Source organism: Calliphora vicina, chromosome 1 (genome assembly GCF_958450345.1).
Source record: "Calliphora vicina chromosome 1, idCalVici1.1, whole genome shotgun sequence".
NCBI classification, from domain to species: Eukaryota; Metazoa; Arthropoda; class Insecta; order Diptera; family Calliphoridae; genus Calliphora; species Calliphora vicina.
The window spans coordinates 71,587,739-71,603,808 of record NC_088780.1 but is presented as its reverse complement, the minus strand read 5'-3'; the positions used below and the strand labels follow the sequence as shown (position 1 = coordinate 71,603,808).

Below are 16,070 nucleotides of genomic sequence, written 5' to 3'. Positions count from 1 at the left end.
TCATAAGCCATTGCAGGCTTGCAAGGTCCGTAATTACCTTAAATGTGTGGCCTTCAATATACTCACGAAACTTTTCTATACATTTCACAGCAGCTAAGCATACAAGCTCGGTAATGGAGTAGTTCCTTTGGGCTTGGTTTAGCTTGTATGAGTAGTAGGCAATCGGCCTCTCAACTCCCTCAGAATCCTCTTGAGCTAAGACTCCTCCAATACCAAGCTTGGATGCATCGCATTGTATTATAAATGGATTATCAAATTTGGCGTAATCAAAACTGGAGCAGTAGTTAGACATAATTTAATTTTTTTCATACGCTTCATTAGCCTCTTGCGTCCATATAAATTTCTTTGTTTTCTTCGTCAGGTCTGAAATTGGTGCAGTATCTCACTTCATTTAAGCACCAATTGCATTTGGAAATATTTAATGTTAGACCAGATCTTCTTAATATGTTGGCAACCTCTAATAATAAATCTAAATGTTCTTTGAAATTTTGTGAAACTAAAAGTAAATCATTTAAATGGATGAATACTTGATTTCGAAGTGTAGGTGGGATAATGATGTCCATAAGACGACTCATGGTTTGTGGTGCATTTGTTAGCCCAAACGGCATTACTTTAAATCTGTATAAGGGTCTGTTAGGAATAGTAAAAGCTGTCATATCACGTGAATTCGGTTCTAATCCAATTTGCCAAAAGGCATGTTTAAGATCCAAGGAAGTTATAAACTCAGCCCTTGGCAACCTTGAAAGAATGTTGCTAATTTTCGGTTGAGGATATGCATCCTTGACTGTAACAGAATTTAACTTCCTTGAATCCAAATATAGCCTTGACTTCCCATTTTTCCTAACCAGCGTAACAGGGCTACTCCACTGACAGTTGGGTGGAGCCTCCTCAATAACATCCATAGCCAACATGTTATCAACTTCTGCGTGGATAAATTTTTCGATGGCTGGGGATATTGAGAAATACCTCTGTTTAATAGGTTTTGCATCCTTTAATATTTCTATTGAATGGTAAATTAATGAAGTCCAACCCAAGCCATCGCGTTCATACGAAGGAAATAGTTTAATTACATTCTCCGAAACAGGAAAAGATAGGCTATTAATTTGTAATAGTGTTGGATTCATAAGGTTAAATTTCCTAACAAAATCTATGCCTAAATATAAATAATTTTTCAGATCTGGTATTATGTATATCCTAATTGCATTCTTCATACCTCTAAATTCCACTGGAGTTTCAATATATCCTAAAACATCGTATTTTTTTCCACCTGCAGTCGTTACACTTTCTCTTAACTGTCTATAAGGAATGTCTTTTTTCAAAAAATCTTTTGCGGCTGAGCCTGAAATACATGTGATTGAAGCACCAGTGTCTATAAGTCCCTCTAAATTTATTCCAAAAAGAGTAATTTTTACAAAAAATCGTGTATCGTCCAGAATTTGTTCAATTGCTTGTATAGAGTGATTTATAACTTTTCTATCAAAAACAACATTTTTCCAGAATTGTCGTAATCTTTTTGTAGTAAACTTTCTTAATTTCCGAAATATCTTCATTAAATTCTTCTTCTACTTCGTTAAATTCAATTTCGTTTACTTTTCTATTCGTTGGCCTCACACTATTAAATTTGTCCATTTCTAGACTCAAGTGTTCACGTCTGAGTATTAAAAATCGTAGATGAGATGATATGAGTATAAAATAATTCCTTGCGAAGCTGTGGTCTTAAGTTTCTTCTAAGGATTTCAACAAGTTCGCTTTTGTAGCCTACCACAGAGTTTTATAATTGCCGAATAGTATTGCTCAAAGCTCTCCCCTGATAACTGCTTTCTGTCTCTGATCATCTCCCTAATATCATTATCGGAGAAATGATCAGCGACATATGCTTTCATGGCCTTACAAAGAGATTCCCCAACTATCCTCGATACAGAGCTCCTATACTCCCAGTACCATTCCCTTGCTCTTCCCCTAACTAAAATGTGAAAATGATCACAAAGTAGCTGGAAATCCCCACCTAAATTATCATTAGTTAAAGCAGCGATCATGTATATGAATTTACTTACGGGAAAATTAGTTGAGTTTCCGTCAAACCTAATATTCCAGCTATTTATCAGATTAACAACTTTACTACTGTTTGTTAAGGCTACAGCAGAAATTGCACTTTGATTCCTGGGAGCGCTATTTCTATCGTTATCCTCGTTATGATAATTGGGAAACTGCGGAAGTTGTTCGTTATTTTGTATATTTGGGGGGTTTGAAACTATCGAGGTACGATTTATTGTTGTTCTGCATTTCTATTTGTTTCAATTCTTTCTAATTGATTTGTAAGATTCTCAATAATTTTATATAATTTTGCAATTTCATTTTGATTTGATATTTCAACAACAGTGCAGTCTTCTAAAATTTGTTCATGGCTAGACAAATCTATATTTTCATTAGTATGAATCAATCTACTAGAGGATCGAGTATTGCGAGAAGGGGCTGGAGGTAAATTTTTTCTTTTTGGTATAGCACCCTGAGGAGTTGAGGTACCCGAAGGTAATAAAAATTTGGTAAGAGAAGAATTGTTAACCGCATTTTTACATGTCGGACAAAAAGGATTTTTTCAAGATATTTAATCATACAATTTTGATGAAATGTGTGGAGATATTTAGTGGAAACTAAAGGTTCGGCATTATCCATAGGACTTGAACAAATTATACAATTTACTGGTTCCATTTTTTATTATAGTAATAGTAAATAATAGAAAAACGTAAGTAGTGTTTAATATAAAATGTGTATTTTGAATAAGTAATTGTAAAATATTTTAATAACATATATTTCAACTATTCCGAATAAAATCTTTACTACTGGATTACTATTTTGTCAAGAGCAAAGACAATAAAAGTAATAATTCCAAATAATCTTGATTTAAACATGCTTACAGTTTATATTTTCTAAGTAGCTATTGACTTTAATGAAATTTGATATTGGAAAAGAGTTTGAGGATAAGAATAATCTACGGTAAAGTTTAATCAGCATATAATCAGCAATATAACTTGAATTTCCAGTAGATTAAACTTATATCAAGTATTAGCAGAGCTGGGCGAATCAATTTGTAACAAGATCTAATTATTGAAGTTACTAATATATTTACAACGTCTCATGCCCCACGTTGGGCGCCATTTGTAATAGTATTTTTCGTATTTTTTTATTAGATTTTTTCTTGGTGGAGTTTAGGGGAAATATATGACCACACGTTCAAATTCAAGCTATACTCGCCGGATGGGGTGGGGTTCTTAGTCACATTCATGTCCCAATGGTACCATAACAAAATTGAACGTGTTTATAAAATATTTGAATTACCTATCTAAAATATTCGTACGGACAACAATATACCTGAAGTTTACACAAAGTTTACTTATTCAAGGACACATTCAATGGATCTTCTGATTTTATAGATCATGCCCTCTCCAACCATTGTTCTCTTTTATCTCCTATTAATTTCTTAGAGAAACCCTATTTTCAACACAAACCTAGTTTTGCTCCTTTACTTCATATTAATATGTCATATTAACAATTTATTATTAATAAAAAAAAATTATACAAGTTTGTTGTTTTATCTATATAGATTATAATAAATGTTAAGTATATATACAAATTAAGGGAATCAATAGATATTATATAAAATAAAATACTTGTTTGGTTACTCACTGTAGTTTCATCCCACGTAGCTCAGGCCTGTGCATTTTCGTTGATGAAACCCAGTTGTTGTTGTTGATTCAATTATAAATAGAGCAATTATGTTACAAATAAAATATCAATAATAATATAAGAGCTTCTAAATAAAAAAGGTTTACAAAATAACACATATAATATAAAATTTACACATTTGTCTTATTGAGATACAAAAAAAAACGAATATGATATAAAAAAATTAAAAAAAATAAATTTAACTAAATAGGGATATTCACAGATAGTGTAGAATTACAATGTAATACAAATTTAGAAATTTTAACTATAAGTAAAATTAATAATTTGAATATTGTAAATTAGACATAGGTAACTACATATATAAACATACATAAAGATATTTTCATTAATAATAAATTAATACTAGGGAAAATATAAATAAATTTTTAAATGTATATGAAAATGATTAGTTATTTAGGTTTACATAAATTTAATTATTTTTAATTATTATTGGTAACATAAGATTATAAACTAATTGAAAATTAATAATTAAATTTATTTTCCATGTGGTTTTTAGCATTAATATAATTTTGTCAAAAGTCGTATGGATAGTACGAATAAATATTGATATTAATGAATATTGAAATATTTTAAATATATATTAAAATGTGATATTACTTCTCGATGACCAAAGTCTTCAGAGATTGCCAAATGAAGCACGTGGATTATCGTCACCATTTGTCCAAAATTATTACCTGCTGATAAATAAGGCTACTTCTTATTGCCTACTAATCTGGCAAGAATCTTTTATTTTTAAATTAATTTTCAGAACAATTTTCTGATTTTCTATTCTTTTATGTTTAACTGATTTAATTATATATTTTAAACAAAGACTATACTTTAAATATTCTTAAATAATTACATAAATAGCTTTAACTTCTTTATTTAATGACGGTCATTAATCGATTGTCTTTTCATTCTTTTTTTTAATAATTGAGCTTAGCCTATTTAATTTCTCGAATCATCCGTGTGACTACACCTGTCTTATTCAGTCATTCATAAAATCCACTCATTAAATTCCATTAGAATTATTTATTTTATTCATTCATAAAACTAACGGAACATTTACTCACTCATTGAGACGTTTTACATACTCATTTTATTGAATTGACTCAATTCGATTCATTGAGAATCAAATGGAATTGAAACGAATAATGAAATGAATAAAGTACAAAAAAAACAAACGGGTGGAGAAAAAATAAATATCAGTGATGAGACGAACGGGACGATAATAGAAAATATTTATGTTGGTTTGGAATAATTAATAAAATAAAGTGAACCGTCACAACCTGCGATTTAAATTTTATTTTCCTTGAAGACCTATTTAGTCGCTTAGTGGGATGCGAGTGGGATATATATCAAAATAAATGTTTTGTAACTCAAAATATTTTTTTCCAAAGATTGAAGAAATAGCTATGTAAACTATTTGGCACACATTTTGCTAAGAAAATAGGTAATAAGTTACATGGATGAGAAAAATCACATGTTTGGACAAAATGTCAAATTTTGACCCCCTCTAACTCCGGGAGTTCGCGATCTTATTGAATTACTATCCAATATGTCAAACATTGGTGCAAATTTCATAACGATCGGAAGACATCGATTTTAAAAGTTGTTTCACTTAACGTGAAATCCCCCATATATAAAATTAAAAAAACTAAATAATAAAATAATTATACATAAATACTCAAAAGTAACTAAAACTATTTTACTTTAAAGACATACAAATAAATTAGTGCTAATAAGGAAATTTGTAATTATAATTATTGGAAGTGTAAAATTAAACTTGCTCTTTAAAATTCATTATTTCTCATTAATAAAAAATCATACCCAATTTAAGTTATAATTAAGTTTTATCTTTAAGATACCATTAATACACATGTGCATATATATCACGAATAAAATAAACAAGATTGCGCCATCGATTCCGTTATTTTAGTGTACTCTTTTACTCATTTTTCGTGACGTCAGCAATGATTGTTTTCTTATGTTTTGAATGTAAAATACTTACTTTTTATATGAAATTTCAAAACAAATAGTGAAAAATAAATACAAAAAATTAATTAAAAATTAAAATATGGTGTGCAGTCAAAAATTGCAATAATAATAATAATAACTAGGATCGCCCGCTGGCCGAAATTCGACCACCTTTAAACGCTTTTTACCACTTTTATGGAAAGAATTTAAAAAAAATTATGTTCTGCAAATCTAGAGAAAATAACCTTTTAAAACATATATATGTATTAGAGTGACAATCAGTTGTATGGAAAAAATTTTTGTTAAAATTTTGAAGAGTGCCGGGTGGAATATTGTGACACTAGGCCTAAATGTTAAGTGCTGAAAATTTGAGCCAAATCGGGCAACGATTTCTGGACGCGCATCGAGGTCAAAGTTCAGATATATGCAAAATTTTACTGTTAATATGGAATAAATAGGTGAAACTCGTTAACTTTCTGCATTGTTTTCTAGAAATATGTAGATTTATTTATATTAATGAATATTACATTAAAAAAAAGTTTTGGAAATTAACCCTGTATCTCCTTTGGTTCAAAATGACCCAAAAACTGTATTATCGCCAAAATTAGAGAAAAATGCAAATTTTTCACTTTTTGAAAAAAATTTGCTACTAAATAAATACTTTTGCAATTGAATGCAAAAGAATCGAAATATGTACGTAATTATCGTTGTAATGAGATATAAATGACAAAATTTGATTAAACAAGTAAGAGTGCTATATTCGGCTATGCCGAATCTTATATACCCTTCACCTTTGTTATGGATGCATTATTATTTTTTATAATTAGTATATATGTATGTACATTGCCCACTTTCAGCGTACAGCATCCTAAATTTATCAAGAACACAAAAAACAACAACAACGCCAAACGAAACAAAACACCAAAAGAAAAAACAAAATACGCAAGGCAATGAAACCAACACACATCCAAACATACGTTTAATTGTATAAAAAACAACAACAACGCCAAAAGAAACAAAATACGCAAAGCATGCACATTCAAACATACGATTTGTTGATTTTTTGTCAAAAAAACCAACACACAACCAAACAAACGTTTAGTTGTATAAAAAACAACAACAACGCCAAAAGAAACAAAACACAAAAAAAAACAAAATACGCAAAGCATGCACATCCAAAAACATACGTTTTGTTGCTTTTTTGTCAAAAAAACCAACACACAACCAAACAAACGTTTAGTTGTATAAAAAACAACAACAACGCCAAAAGAAACAAAAAACAAAAAAAACCAAATACACAAAGCTTGCACACCCAAGCATACGTTTTGTTGTTTTTTTGTCAAAGCATGCAATACATTGTGTTTTTTGATGAAATTTTCAGAGGTTGTCTCGGATTTTTGCTCATATCTCCGTTATTTATGGACGGATTTTGCTGATTTTAAATAGCAAAATTCTCGAAAGTATGTCTGACAGAATTGTTGAAGATTTGGATCCCGGAGATATCTGGGGCCTTCAGAAAATTGACTTCAACAGACAGACAGACAGACAGACAGACAGACAGACAGACAGACAGACAGACAGACAGACAGACAGACAGACAGACAGACAGACAGACAGACAGACAGACAGACAGACAGACAGACAGACAGACAGACAGACAGACAGACAGACGGACAGACAGACAGACAAACGGACATGGCTTAATCGACTCCGCTATCTATAAGGATCCAGAATATATATACTTTATAGGGTCGGAAATGAAAAATGTAGAAATTACAAACGGAATGACAAACTTATATATACCCTTCTCACGAAGCTGAAGGGTATAAAAATGTTAAAGTTATTACAAATTCGCCAGACCGTGTGTTTCAGACCACTTGAACAAAAAATTTAGAAAAAAAATTTAGATATTTCGAGAAAAATTAAAATAAAAGCTCATTTTTACTTAAAATATGTCCATATTTACTTGTATATGAGTTTTTGTCTTCGTAGGATACCGTTAACCTATTCGCAGGTATGGCCAAAAAAAATAATTTTTTTTAACGGCTGTTTCAAAACTCCATTTTCAAATTTTTAAAAATTTTGTTAAACAAATTTCAGATTTTTTCGATCATCACATTGGGGTTTATTGAGATCAAAATAGGGAATAAAAATATGAAAAAATTATGTCAATACCTCTTACAGTTTGTCCGTACCTGCGATTGAAATTTTGCGTTTTTCAAGAAAAACTAATTTTTTGTCCATATTTAGGCGAATGAGTCCAATTTCCTTACTGTTATAAATTTTAAGTAAAACCTATTCATAATATTATAGTCCTTGTAATTTTAAATATGTTCTGAAAGTTTTACTAAAATCGGAAAACGATAACCTTTGAATCGTGAAGGTCAAAGGCCAAATTTTTCAATATTTGGAATTTCTAACGAAAAGATAGCGAAATGTTACATATTTTTGGGCCGATTTTCATGAAACTTGAGGAAAATATATATTGGGGTCTAGCATTTACAACAACAGTGCAAAAATGAATTTTAACCTTTAAGAGGACTTGGGGTCAAAATGGTTGTGTTTTTCTTGATTTTAAAAGTTGAGAATAATTTGGACCCCAAGTGCTGCTAAGGGTTAATTTCCATTTTTGTGCTGTTATATTAAATTCTGGACTTTATGTTATATTTTCCTCAAGTTTCATGAAAATCGGCCCTAAAATATGTAACATTTCGCTAACTTTTCATTAGAAATTCCAAATATTGAAAAATTTGACCTTTGACCTTCACGATTCAAAGGTTATCGTTTTCCGATTTTAGTAAAACTTTCAGAACATATTTAAAATTACAAGGACTATAATATTATGAATAGGTTTTACTTAAAATTTATAACAGTAAGGAAATCTGAAATTTGTTTAACAAAATTTTTAAAAATTTGAAAATAGAGTTTTGAAACAGCCGTTAAAAAAATTATTTTTTTTGGCCATACCTGCGAATAGGTTAACGGTATCCTACGAAGACAAAAACTCATATACAAGTAAATATGGACATATTTTAAGTAAAAATGAGCTTTTATTTTAATTTTTCTCGAAATATCTAAATTTTTTTTCTAAATTTTTTGTTCAAGTGGTCTGAAACACGGTAATGGTCTGGCGAATTTGTAATAACTTTAAAATTTTTTAATCAAATTTTGTCATTTATATCTCATTACAACGATAATTACGTACATATTTCGATTCTTTTGCATTCAATTGCAAAAGTATTTATTTAGTAGCAAATTTTTTTCAAAAAGTGAAAAATTTGCATTTTTCTCTAATTTTGGCGATAATACAGTTTTTGGGTCATTTTGAACCAAAGGAGATACATGGTTAATTTCCAAAACTTTTTTTTAATGTAATATTCATTAATATAAATAAATCTACATATTTCTAGAAAACAATGCAGAAAGCTAACGAGTTTCACCTATTTATTCCATATTAACAGTACAATTTTGCATATATCTGAACTTTGACCTCGATGCGCGTCCAGAAATCGTTGCCCGATTTGGCTCAAATTTTCAGCACTTAACATTTAGGCCTAGTGTCACAATATTCCACCCGGCACTCTTTGAAATCTAAAAAAAAAATCGGCTGTCACTCTAATATGTATATGTTTCATCAATATTGGTGGACAATAACATACTTAACAAGTAAGAGTGCTATATTCGGCTGTGCCGAATCTTATATACCCTTCACCAAATTATACTTCAAAATTTTAAATATTTTTAGGTAAACAAAATTTAATTTTTTTTTTCAGTTGTTTTTTTAATTTTTAGGAAAAAAAAATTTTCGATTGTTATTTAAAATTTTTTTTTTTAAATTTTAAAAAAAAAAATTTTTTTGTTTTTTCAATTTTTTTTTGGAAAAAAAATTCGGTTTAAAATTTTGTTCCCCGATTTTGACCCATTCTAGGTCCAACTTACTATGGTCTTATATACGTCGTTGCAAATGTCTTTGAAATATCTATCATTAGATATCCATATATGTCTATATTAATGTCTTAATAATCCAGATATAGGTAAAAAATAGGTCAAAAATCGGGGTTGTCTTGGTTTTTTCCTCATATCTCAGCCATTTGTGGACCGATTTTGCTGATTTTAAATAGCAAAATTGTCGAAAGCATGTCTGACAGAATTATTGAAGATTTGGACCCCGAAGATATCTGGGGTCTACAGAAAACTGATTTCAACAGACAGACGGACAGACAGACAGACAGACAGACGAACATGGCTTAATCGACTCCGCTATCTATAAGGATCCAGAATATATATACTTTATAGGGTCGGAAATGAAAAATGTAGAAATTACAAACGGAATGACAAACTTATATATACCCTTCTCACGAAGGTGAAGGGTATAAAAATGTACCACCAAAAAAAACGTGTGGCCTATTTATATAAATATAAGATAATAATAAAAAATCAAAATCGTGAACTAAAATATAGCAAAAATATTGAAAATTATTAAAGTAAAATATGTCTAATAACATAAAACCTAAAATACATTTTATTTTATTAAACATAAATAACTTTTAAATATAATTATTGACTTTTCCATTATAAATCACATACAATTTTCATATAATACAATCAGTTTAGGTCAATGTTGATTACTTTTCCATGAAGACAAAATACCAAATTATAAGAGAAGAATGAAAACAAATCCAAAAAGATAAAACTCTTATTTTGGCAAGGCCGTACTTTTTGGTGGTCGATAATTCGACCAATGGCCGAAACCTGTAAAATAGCGTCATGAATACTTAATTATTTTCTTTTCTTATTATAGTAAAATGCTTCAAAATCATAACATATGTTTTATTTTTACCCTTGGGCAATTTTTGTGTGATATATGCATATCATTTTGTTTTCTGGGACCTAAATCTCCTTTGGATACTTTACCACATATCGAGCATTATCAATGTTGAAACAAGCTATAAAACAGTGATGTTCACCCCATACAACAATTGTTTAAAAAATGTACACACATTTGTTGTGCTCTTTTAAAGAGCGTAACAAATGCCTCCTTTTTTAAAGAAATTCATTGAGCATTGTTGTTGGTTGGTTTTTGGATGAAGCATAGCAAACACACGCGTTTCAATTACGATTGAACACAAAAAAGACAAAGTCAAAAATAAATAAACAATTTGAGAGAATTTAGGCCGTATAATGTATATTCTTTCATTTCCTTAAAATTTATATTACATTCATTTAATAAATTGGTTATATCTGGGAAAAATTCTAAATCTAAACATTCTTTATTTTGTTCTTATTTTAAGTGTTTGACATTATGTTTGCTGGGTAGCTCTCTCACCAATACATCTTAATTTTTATTTTTGAACATCACTGCTATAAAACCCCAATGGATTTAAAACCATTAAAAGGTATATACTAAAGACCTGCATATGCTGCATTGTTTAACATGAAGACAATTGCCACATGATGCTTTTGTCATGTCATGTTATGTTCTTTTACCTACTTAACAGCAACACGCAAAAGCAATGTATATCAAAACAAAAAACAAATGCAGCATCATTTTAACAACATCATAACACACACAACATTAAAAAAATTAACAGATGCATGGATGACATGGAAAATAATTTCAAGTCATTTAAATCATGTATGAGGCATTTTTTGTATGAGATGATTTCAATTCATTTGTAGTATTTATTGTGTGCAATAAAAAAAATTTACTATAAAAATACAACTAAAATTTATATTTATATTATATAGTAGGTCAAAATAAAAATACGAAAGTACACCAATGGGTTTTTCAATGTTGTTTTGGAAAATTTTACAATATTTAGTAATATTACCTGTTATATTATTACTTAAAAAGGAATACGTGGAATATAAGCCATAAAATGCCAATAATTTTCATGGAATTAAAAATGTAATGTTTTTCACATACATATTTTAAATACTACCTGACTTAGGTACAACCGCTCTAATATTATTAACGGGACATTTAATAATTACATTGCTAAATAAAATAAAACTCCATGAACAAAGCCAATTGGCCTATTAGACGGTGTTTAATTAAAGAAATTTAAATTAATGTATAAATCCTTAACGGTGAAGTTTATAATATATTTAATGATATTAAAGACAAACGTGTTTATTATACTCGTTTAAATTTAATGAAGTGTCTCTGAATCTTTCGCGGCATAATTGCTACAAAAATATAAATCTACGAAAATGTTCCAATGGAACAAATGCAACTGCCCAACGATTTGAAGAAAAAGTGTAGGGCATTTATTGCGTAACTTCGCAGAATTTTTTTCCTATTTTTTGTTTTCAAATAAAATCTAGGAGGCTTGAACAAAATTATTTAAATTTTATATTTTTATGTTATTCAAAAATGTTTGAAATTTTTCTTGGAAAATATTTAATTTTTTTATGATTTTCAGCTATACAATGAGAAAATATGTATGTGCTAAATTACTGCATTTTTTTAATTCTAATTATATTATTTACGTTTCAGACTTTTCGATACATTTAGAAATATTGGCCAATATTGGGATATTATACAAAAATATTTGAACTACATAAATCATTGGGTAATGCAATTTATTATAAAATAGCAACAAATTTGTGTAAAAAAGCAAAAATTTCCTTCATGAACAATTTTATAATATTTATGAACATGTTCTTATTCTGAATGAAAAAAGTTAGGAAAAAAATTAATTTTCGATTAATAATATTTATTAAAAAATTCATTCCAATTATGAATTTCTTTTTTCTGTGTTACACTTTATTATTTATATTTTTTAAAAATCCTTATATTATTTGTTCTAAATATTTAAAAAAAAAAATATAATGCTAAATAATAATAGTTCTCAGATTTTCACAGTTCAGCAGTTGTGTACAATTTCATTCTGCTATGCAATTTTATTCTGCCTAACAATGCGACACTTGTTAACATCAATTCAATTCAAGCTACCACACATAACAACAGCATCATCAATAGTTATAGACATGACATGGCACAACACGGTTTTCGCGGCGTGATGCAGAAAAGGGCTACTTATTTCATAGTATTTTATACAGTGGTTCAGTCACACCTTATAGTTCCTGGTGCCCAAAAAGTTTTAGATTTGATTGCTAATGTAATTGATCCTGATTTTCATACAGCTTTCTTTAACAATTTTTTGTTCTTCTTATCATTTTATATGTCTTTTTGAGAGAAAATTTTATTCGTTGCAAAATTTAAAGATAAGTAAGGGAGTAGAATTTGTTCCTTTATTTGATAGTCAACATAAAATACTCTGTTTTTATTGTTATAACCAGGGCAACCAAAAATATGCTCTAAAAAAAGTGTTTTATGCGCATAAAATATGCACTTAAAAACGAAAAATATGCTATTAAAATACAATATGCACTTAAAAATAGTTGGTTATTGTTTGATTTCAAAATTTCATTAAAAAAATATATATAAAGTAAATAAAATATTGAGCTCATAAATTAAAATTGGTTATTATAGGATTAAATTTAGATTTTAGTGAATTTGGCACTACATGAAAATTGTTTGATTCAATTCATTTTATTATATTTAGCAATAAATTATTATGTGTTTACTTAAGTTTTAAAATTTTTAAAGTAAATCTTTGTTTTAGATTTCCTCGTTTCTTAGACAATCTTAATCAATTGATTTGTCTCATCTTTTAAACTGCCTAATACTTCAAACTTTTTTTGGTAATTAGTGGCATAATATTTTACTTTCTCAATCCATGTGTCCCAATGTTTATAGGATCCCTACTGAGGATGTATCCAATCAATTTCTCGAAATGATTATATTCCATATTTACATTAGTTCAATTTTACATTAGCGATAAACTATTATTGCCCAACCATAACTGTCTCAAGCTGCCTTTAATTCCTTCTTTTAAATGTATAAAAAAATTGTTATGAAGTTGCCCATAATAACATACAATTTTGGAATTTTTTTTAATTTTTTACGTATTTTTACTATTTGTTAAATTTTAATATTTGTGTGTGTATATTTTTAATTTAATTGAAATATATGGAAACTAAACACCCTTAAGTCAACGAAAATTCTATGAAGATAAGTCGATTATGGGTACTCTATTTTTGTATTTAAGTAGCTTGGACCTCAACAAAATAGTAAAATATAGAAATGAAAAATTACAATACAAACAATAAAATTATATCAGGAAAATAAAATAATGAAAAATAAAAGAAAATATGCAACAAAAATATGCAGTTATGAGTTAAATATGCAAAAATATGCTATAAAACGCAAAATATGCTAAAATATGCAGTAAAGAGCAAAATATGCAAAAAATGCACTAACAAATCGATGCCAAAATTCTTAAAATTGTCTGAAACGGATATATAACTAACTCATATGTTTATACGACGCACAGCAAAAAATATGATATTGCATATTTTTGGTTGCCCTGGTTATAACAAATAACTACACAGTTGAACCACTGGTCAATGATATTGTCGCAAGCAGACGAAACCTATAATAATTCCATAGCCGAAAGTTATAAAAGAATATAATGAAGGCATCGCTGGTGTTGATCTTCATGATAATGCCGTGACCAAATACCGCATATGTATGAAAGGGAAAAAATGGTGGTGGTCAATATGCAAAGCGTGTTAGAAAAACTTCATAATAACAAACCATTATCGCAAATTGATTTTCGTTCTCAAGTCACAAGAAAATATTGATATACGACAAGGATAATGACTCTGAAAATGAGAACTTGGAATATCCCACGAACCTTCCTGGATTCAATGAGAAAGTACATGCAGTATCAAAAAGCACGTAGAATAAACATAGCTGGTGTAAGCTATGCACACTTTATTTACATGTGAGAAGTGCAATATTTATCTACACATCAAATATTTTGATGAATACCATAAAGTTTTTTAAATGTAACGTATTCATAAATAATAATTATTTTAAATAAAAGCACATTACTTTAATATTTTCCTTAAAACAAAATATTTTATCTTTTTAATTGCAAATATTCATATTTCATAAATGATATCGTTTTCGGCCAATGGTCGATTTTTCTTAATTGGAGCCTTTAAAAGGAATTTAATAAACTCCGTCGGATTCTGCTAGTTGCCGATAATGGGTTAATAATAAATAAGAAAAAAGACACTGTTATAAAAAAATGTATAATAAAAGACTGTAGACATAGAGTATAAGAGAAGAAGTAAATAATGTATAAATTTGAATGAAAATCAAAGAAAATCAAATAATGTATCTATTGTGCTAAACTTTATTTAAGATTGAGAATATAACCTCAGTACTAAGGATAATTTAGTAAGGGAGAGTTTTCAAAAATGTCAGGATTTAAACTCTTAATGGTTATTTGACTAAAGAGTCATACAGCGGGAGGGTCTCCGATGGAATCAATACACCTGATTCATTTCACCTAATCCATAAAAATGCTGAAAAGAAAGTCATCTATGTCTTAACGTTCATCCGTTCATAAAAACATACCATATAATTAATACTAAATGAATACTAAGAACACCAGGCACTATAACAATTTAATGTCAACGGATTTAAGCGGAAAAGAATCCCCCATTTCCGGCGAGCTTAGCCGCAAACAAAAAAATACTAAAAGTGCCACCGCTTTAATAACAACCAGTCCGTTATGGATGGTGACATCATATAATTGATGCTACCCAAAAGAACACATGTGGACATTTATGACTATTGCAACCTCCAAAAGATAATTTAATGATGCAAATATAATAAGGAGAAACCAATTTACAAAAATAAATTAAGCGTCTATGCTTTTCGAAGCAGGTCCTTTATGCTTAAAATAGTGCAGTCGTATGATATGGAAGGTCAATTAACGTAATTTTAATTTATTCGTGTCTGATGGTTTCGATTTGTTAGTCACAGATACTTCCTTAAATATTAAATTAAAATAGTAAAAAATTGCGATAGCTTAGTAATCACGTAAGCTAAATATAGGATTCTATGAAATAGGAACAGTGTCAAATTTAATATTATTTACAGTTGTCTTTCGCTGTTTTGGAATTCGTTTACTTACCAATTAAATGGATATTTGACTATGATTTCATTATTTGTAATTTTTAAAGACCACATGATGTCATATGATTGTGAAAATATTATTTCAGCATTAAATTTCAGCACCCTTCTAACATTAACTAGTCATATCCTTTTGATCTTGAGCTCTTACACACTCAGTTTTAAGCACACCGCCACAATTATTTGATTTTCTTTTCATATTTCATATTTGATTTTCTTGGTTTTCGAAAAATTCACCATATTGAACAGAAAATGCATCATTCCTTAATTCTGTTATCCTTTGCAGATTTCATATCCTTGAATTTATTAGTAT

At 28.8% G+C, this 16,070-nt stretch overlaps 1 protein-coding gene across 1 annotated transcript in view; it reads right to left on the bottom strand.

Moving 5' to 3' along the window:
- Myo81F (Myosin 81F) overlaps positions 1–16,070 on the bottom strand; it is a 708,752-nt gene that overhangs the window by 580,133 nt on the left and 112,549 nt on the right. The gene's annotated exons all lie outside the window — the stretch shown is intronic.